Source organism: Pogoniulus pusillus, chromosome 29 (genome assembly GCF_015220805.1).
Source record: "Pogoniulus pusillus isolate bPogPus1 chromosome 29, bPogPus1.pri, whole genome shotgun sequence".
Taxonomy (NCBI): Eukaryota; Metazoa; Chordata; class Aves; order Piciformes; family Lybiidae; genus Pogoniulus; species Pogoniulus pusillus.
In genome coordinates, this window is record NC_087292.1 from 1,187,916 (window position 1) to 1,195,529 (window position 7,614).

Genomic DNA, 7,614 nt, shown 5'->3' on the forward strand with positions numbered 1-7,614 from the left:
ATCAGGTTATTGATCTCCTTACAGTTAACATCTCCTAGATTTACTCCTGCCCTCCGAAGGTGTTGCCACACCCGTGGGGATGTGATGTTGCTGGAGTCTTTCCCAAGCCCTGGCACTCGCTACCATATGGCTCTCCCCTCACAAGGGCAGGCACCAGAGCCCGCAAAGTTCCCTGCAGCAGAGCTGAAATGCACATGACTCATTCCCAAAGTGCACTCAGGAGTGAAAGGATCTCACCTCCTGTCCCAGCCCCACTCCTCAGCAGACAAACCAGATCCGATGTCCTCCTTCCCTCAGGCGCTGCTGACCACAGCGTGCAGCAGGGCAGGGGAGCCCTGCAGCTGCTAAGAGCCCTGCAGCCGACAAGAGCCCTGCAGCCGCTAAGAACCCTGAAGCTGCTAAGAGCCCAGCAGTTGCTAAGAGCCCTGCAGCCGCTAAGAGCCCTGCAGCTGCTAAGAGCCCTGCAGCTGACAAGAGCCCTGCAGCCGCTAAGAGCCCTGCAGCCGCTAAGAACCCTGCAGCTGCTAAGAGCCCAGCAGCCGCTAAGCGCCCTGCAGCCGCTAAGAGCCCTGCAGCCGCTAAGAACCCTGCAGCTGCTAAGAGCCCTGCAGCCGCTAAGCGCCCTGCAGCCGCTAAGAGCCCTGCAGCCGCTAAGAACCCTGCAGCTGCTAAGAGCCCTGCAGCTGACAAGAGCCCTGCAGCCGCTAAGAGCCCTGCAGCCGACAAGAGCCCTGCAGCCGCTAAGAGCCCTGCAGCTGACAAGAGTCCTGCAGCCGCTAAGAGCCCTGCAGCCGCTAAGAACCCTGCAGCCGCTAAGAGCCCTGCAGCTGACAAGAGCCCTGCAGCCGCTAAGAGCCCTGCAGCCGCTAAGAACCCTGCAGCCGCTAAGAGCCCTGCAGCTGACAAGAGCCCTGCAGCCGCTAAGAGCCCTGCAGCCGCTAAGAGCCCTGCAGCCGCTAAGAGCCCTGCAGCCGCTAAGAGCCCTGCAGCCGACAAGAGCCCTGCAGCCGCTAAGAGCCCTGCAGCCGACAAGAGCCCTGCATCTGACAAGAGCCCTGCAGCCGACAAGAGCCCTGCAGCTGCTAAGAGCCCTGCAGCCGCTAAGAGCCCTGCAGCTGCTAAGAGCCCTGCAGCTGCTAAGAGCTCTGCAGCCTCTAAGAGCCCTGCAGCCGCTAAGAGCCCTGCAGCCGCTAAGAGCCCTGCAGCTGCTAAGAGCCCTGCAGCCGCTAAGAGCCCTGCAGCTGACAAGAGCCCTGCAGCTGCTAAGAGCCCTGCAGCCTCTAAGAGCCCTGCAGCTGCTAAGAGCCCTGCAGCCCACAAGAGCCCTGCAGCCGCTAAGAGCCCTGCAGCCGACAAGGGCCCTGCAGCCGCTAAGAGCCCTGCAGCTGACAAGAGCCCTGCAGCTGACAAGAGCCCTGCAGCCGCTAAGAACCCTGCAGCTGCTAAGAGCCCTGCAGCTGACAAGAGCCCTGCAGCCGCTAAGAGCCCAGCAGCCGCTAAGAGCCCTGCAGCCGCTAAGAGCCCTGCAGCTGCTAAGAGCCCAGCACCTGCTAAGAGCCCTGCAGCCGCTAAGAGCCCTGCAGCCGCTAAGAGCCCTGCAGCTGACAAGAGCCCTGCAGCCGCTAAGAGCCCTGCAGCCCCTAAGAGCCCAGCAGCCGCTAAGAGCCCTGCAGCTGACAAGAGCCCTGCAGCCGCTAAGAGCCCTGCAGCCCCTAAGAGCCCAGCAGCCGCTAAGAGCCCTGCAGCCGACAAGAGCCCTGCAGCCCCTAAGAGCCCAGCAGCCGCTAAGAGCCCTGCAGCCCCTAAGAGCCCTGCAGCTGACAAGAGCCCAGCACCTGCTAAGAGCCCTGCAGCCGCTAAGAGCCCTGCAGCTGACAAGAGCCCTGCAGCCCCTAAGAGCCCAGCAGCCGCTAAGAGCCCTGCAGCCCCTAAGAGCCCTGCAGCCGACAAGAGCCCAGCACCTGCTAAGAGCCCTGCAGCCGCTAAGAGCCCTGCAGCCGCTAAGAGCCCTGCAGCTGACAAGAGCCCTGCAGCCGACAAGAGCCCTGCAGCCCCTAAGAGCCCAGCAGCCGCTAAGAGCCCTGCAGCCCCTAAGAGCCCAGCAGCCGCTAAGAGCCCTGCAGCTGACAAGAGCCCTGCAGCCGACAAGAGCCCTGCAGCCTCTAAGAGCCCAGCAGGCGCTAAGAGCCCTGCAGCCTCTAAGAGCCCAGCAGCTGACAAGAGCCCTGCAGCTGCTAAGAGCCCTGCAGCTGCTAAGAGCCCTGCAGCCGACAAGAGCCCTGCAGCGCTAAGAGCCCCTGCAGCCGCTAAGAGCCCTGCAGCCGCTAAGAGCCCTGCAGCCTCTAAGAGCCCTGCAGCTGACAAGAGCCCTGCAGCCGCTAAGAACCCTGCAGCTGCTAAGAGCCCTGCAGCTGACAAGAGCCCTGCAGCTGACAAGAGCCCTGCAGCCGCTAAGAGCCCTGCAGCCGACAAGAGCCCTGCAGCCGCTAAGAGCCCTGCAGCCGCTAAGAGCCCTGCAGCCGCTAAGAACCCTGCAGCTGCTAAGAGCCCTGCAGCTGACAAGAGCCCTGCAGCCGCTAAGAGCCCTGCAGCCGCTAAGAACCCTGCAGCCGCTAAGAGCCCTGCAGCTGACAAGAGCCCTGCAGCCGCTAAGAACCCTGCAGCCGCTAAGAGCCCTGCAGCCGCTAAGAGCCCTGCAGCCGCTAAGAGCCCTGCAGCTGCTAAGAGCCCTGCAGCCGACAAGAGCCCTGCAGCCGCTAAGAGCCCTGCAGCCGCTAAGAGCCCTGCAGCCGCTAAGAGCCCTGCAGCCGCTAAGAGCCCTGCAGCCGACAAGAGCCCTGCAGCCGCTCAGAGCCCTGCAGCCGCTAAGAGCCCTGCAGCTGACAAGAGCCCTGCAGCCGACAAGAGCCCTGCAGCTGCTAAGAGCCCTGCAGCCGCTAAGAGCCCTGCAGCTGCTAAGAGCCCTGCAGCTGCTAAGAGCTCTGCAGCCTCTAAGAGCCCTGCAGCCACTAAGAGCCCTGCAGCCGCTAAGAGCCCTGCAGCTGCTAAGAGCCCTGCAGCTGCTAAGAGCCCTGCAGCCGCTAAGAGCCCTGCAGCTGACAAGAGCCCTGCAGCTGCTAAGAGCCCTGCAGCCTCTAAGAGCCCTGCAGCTGCTAAGAGCCCTGCAGCCCACAAGAGCCCTGCAGCTGCTAAGAGCCCTGCAGCCGACAAGGGCCCTGCAGCCGCTAAGAGCCCTGCAGCTGACAAGAGCCCTGCAGCTGACAAGAGCCCTGCAGCTGACAAGAGCCCTGCAGCTGCTAAGAGCCCTGCAGCTGACAAGAGCCCTGCAGCCGACAAGAGCCCTGCAGCCGCTAAGAGCCCTGCAGCTGACAAGAGCCCTGCAGCTGACAAGAGCCCTGCAGCCGACAAGAGCCCTGCAGCCGCTAAGAGCCCTGCAGCCACTAAGAGCCCTGCAGCTGACAAGAGCCCTGCAGCTGACAAGAGCCCTGCAGCTGCTAAGAGCCCTGCAGCTGACAAGAGCCCTGCAGCTGACAAGAGCCCTGCAGCCGCTAAGAGCCCTGCAGCTGACAAGAGCCCTGCAGCTGCTAAGAGCCCTGCAGCCGCTAAGAGCCCTGCAGCTGACAAGAGCCCTGCAGCTGACAAGAGCCCTGCAGCTGCTAAGAGCCCTGCAGCTGACAAGAGCCCTGCAGCTGACAAGAGCCCTGCAGCCGCTAAGAGCCCTGCAGCCGCTAAGAGCCCAGCAGCCGCTAAGAGCCCTGCAGCTGACAAGAGCCCTGCAGCCGCTAAGAGCCCTGCAGCCGCTAAGAGCCCAGCAGCTGCTAAGAGCCCTGCAGCTGACAAGAGCCCTGCACCTGCTAAAAGCCCTGCAGCTGTTAAGAACGCTGCAGCTGCTAAGAGCCCTGCAGCCGCTAAGAGCCCAGCAGTTGCTAAGAGCCCTGCAGCCGCTAAGAGGCCTGCAGCCGCTAAGAGCCCTGCAGCCTCTAAGAGCCCTGCAGCCGCTAAGAGCCCTGCAGTTGCTAAGAACCCTGCAGCCGCTAAGAGCCCTGCAGCTGCTAAGAGCCCAGCACCTGCTAAGAGCCCTGCAGCCGCTAAGAGCCCTGCAGCCGCTAAGAGCCCTGCAGCTGACAAGAGCCCTGCAGCCGCTAAGAGCCCTGCAGCCCCTAAGAGCCCAGCAGCCGCTAAGAGCCCTGCAGCTGCTAAGAGCCCTGCAGCCCGTAAGAGCCCAGCAGCTGCTAAGAGCCCTGCAGCCCCTAAGAGCCCAGCAGCCGCTAAGAGCCCTGCAGCTGACAAGAGCCCTGCAGCCGCTAAGAGCCCTGCAGCCTCTAAGAGCCCAGCAGGCGCTAAGAGCCCTGCAGCCTCTAAGAGCCCAGCAGCTGACAAGAGCCCTGCAGCTGCTAAGAGCCCTGCAGCTGCTAAGAGCCCAGCAGCTGACAAGAGCCCAGCAGCCTCTAAGAGCCCAGCAGCTGACAAGAGCCCTGCAGCTGCTAAGAGCCCTGCAGCTGCTAAGAGCCCTGCAGCTGCTAAGAGCCCTGCAGCCGACAAGAGCCCAGCAGCCGCAAGAGCCCCGCAGCAGCTGCTAAGCCCAGCAGCCGACAAGGGCCCCGCCAGCACCCAGCTGAGTCCTTGCGTGCAATGTGCTGCTCCCCGAAGGTTGCTTTTCACACAGCCAGCAATTAGCTCCTTCGTTCACCCCCCCCGGGGAAGGGTGGATGGCTGCGGGGCCGCGGGTGCGCTGCTCGGGCGGCTGCTGGGTCCATCAGCGGAGCTGCTGCTGCTGCGATTCATCTGCTGCTCCTTCCACACAGGCTTTGCCCCTCCGCCGACACTCCACTTGCTGCTCCCAACCACATTTGAGTGCTCAGTATGCCATGCAATGATAGAATGGGCTGAGTTGGAAGGGACTTTAAAAGCCACCTAGTTCCCAACCCCCTGCCTTTTGGGCAGTGACACTTCCCACCAGCACAGCTCGCTCAAAGCCTCATCCAGTCTGGCCCTCAACACCTCCGGGGAAAGGGCACCCACAGCCCCCCAGGGCAACCTGTGCCAGTCTTTCACCACCCTCACTCTCATCTCCAGTCAATGTGTGCTCATTCACAGCACACATCCTGCTGGCAGAGCCCTCCAGGCTCATCCAGTCCCAGCCTCCACCCAGCACTGCAGGCTCAGCACCAAACCATGGTCCTAAGCACCAATGCCCAGGGATGGGCACTGCAGCACTGCCCTGGGCAGACCACTCCAAGCTCTGAGAAGCCTTCCAGGGCACAAATAGTTCCTGAGCTCCAGCCTGAGCCTCCCCTGGGGCAGCCTGGAACCATTCCCTCTGCCTCTGGCCCTTGGCACCAGGGAGCAGAAGCTGCCCCCTCCTCCCTGCCACTTTCCTGTAGCTTAATAACTTTGATTTGCAGTCAGTGACACAGAAATGATCAGACAAGATCAAGATCAAGCTGTGATTCAGGGGCCCTGCTCTCCTTTATCACTACCCTTCTATCACCTGAGACTAAGGATCAGAGCCCAACCCCCACCTCACTGCAGCCTCCTCTCAGGGAGCTGTAGAGAGCAATGAGGCCTCCCTGGAGATGTTCCAGGTGAGGCTGGACAGGGCTGTTGGCAACCTGCTCTAGTGGAGGATGTCCCTGCTGAGTGCAGGGGCTTGGACTGGCTGAGCTCTGGAGCTCCCTTCCAGCCCAAACCCTTCTGCAATGTGAGGATTTCCTTGCTGGAGATCTCCATTTGTGTCCTCCCTGCATTCAGCCTTCACCTCCCTCCTGCCAGAGCCAATCCAACCTTGCTGCAGCTCAGTAACTGGGACAAGGATCTTCTGTCTGTGCCACCATCTGCCTCACTCTCCCAACCCCCTAACCCAAGTGCAGGGTTCTACACTTTGGCCACAACAACCCCAAGCAGCACTACAGGCTGGGGACAGAGTGGCTGAGAGCAGCCAGGCAGAGAGGGACCTGGGGGTGGTGGGACAGAGAGAGGCTGAAGATGAGGCAGCAGTGCCCAGGTGGGCAGCAGAGCCAATGGCAGCCTGGGCTGGCTCAGGAGCAGTGTGGGCAGCAGGACAAGGGAGGTTCTTCTGCCCCTGTGCTCAGCACTGCTCAGGCCACCCCTGGAGTGCTGTGTCCAGTTCTGGGCTCCTCCATTGCAGAGAGATGCTGAGGTGCTGGAAGGTGTTTGGAGAAGGGCAGCAAGGCTGGGGAGGGGCCTGGAGCACAGCCCTGTGAGGAGAGGCTGAGGGAGCTGGGGGGGTGCAGCCTGCAGCAGAGGAGGCTCAGGGCAGAGCTGATTGCTGCCTGCAGCTGCCTGCAGGGAGGCTGTAGCCAGGTGGGGTTGGGCTCTGCTGCCAGGCTGGGGCACTTAGTGCCATGGTCTGGTTGGTTGGGCAGGGCTGGGTGCTAGGTTGGGCTGGATGAGCTTGGAGCTCTCCTTCAAACTGCTTGATTCTGTGATTCTGTGCCCTCATCTCTGGTATCTCTGATCTTGATTAAAAAGGGGAAGCAGCCTTGTCCCTGATGCAGGTGGGGAAAGAGGAAATATCAATTGTCCAAGGTCATGAGCAGAGGGCTGGAGCTGCTGTGCTGTGGGGACAGGCTGAGAGAGTTGGAGTTGTGCAGTCTGGAGTGGAGAAGGCTCCAAGCAGACCTCACTGTATCCTTGCAGTATCTGAAGGGGGTACAGAAAAACTGGGGAGGGACTTTTGAGGGTGTCAGGGAGGGATAGGAGTGGGGGGAATGGATCCAAGCTAGAGGAGGGCAGATTTGGGTTAGACCTCAGGAAGAAGATGTTCAGCATGAGAGTGGTGAGAGCCTGGCACAGGTTGCCCAGGGAGGTGGTGGAAGCCTCATCCCTGGAGGTGTTTAAGGTCAGGCTGGATGTGGCTCTGGGCAGTCTGATGTAGTGTGAGGTGTCCCTGCCTGTGGCAGGGGTTGGAGCTGCATGGTCCTTGGGGACCCTTCCAGCCCTGACTATTCTGTGACTGTGATGTTATCAGCAAGGACGTTGCTGGATCTAGTGGGATCTGGGATTCCCAGCAGCAGCTTTTGGAACCTGGAATTGGGAAACAACTGCTGACCACTGCCCCTCATCTCTGGACACGCTTCAGCACCCTGCTGAAGTGCCCCAAACTGGGCACAGTGCCCAGTACAGGGGCATGATCCCTACCTTACTCCTGCTGGCCACACCGTTGTTGATCCAGGCTGGGATCTGCTTCCCAGTGGGCTGTGGCAGTGTGAACCCCCAGCTCATGCAAGCCTGCTCAGGAGCAGGCTGGGAACTTCTCTTCTCCAGATCCCTTCAGGAGATGGCAGCCCCTGGCAGGGAGTGTTTCCTTCCCTCTCATCCTTGCAAAGGAGACAGCTCCTGGGATTTTTTCCCCTCTGGACTTGGGCTTGCCCTGGAGATCTGTTTGCCTGTGCTCATTGCTGTGATTGTTGCCAGTGTGGAGAGCACCCAGACAAACGAATACAGCAACGAGTTCAGCAGCAGCATCTTGCTTATTGCTGCCCAAACACATCCCATGGGAACCAGGAGGTGGGACAGCAGCCACCCCCTGCAGGACAGCACCACAAGGGTCTGGTTGGCTGCAAGGTGCTGCCCCACTGCCTGCGTGGGCTG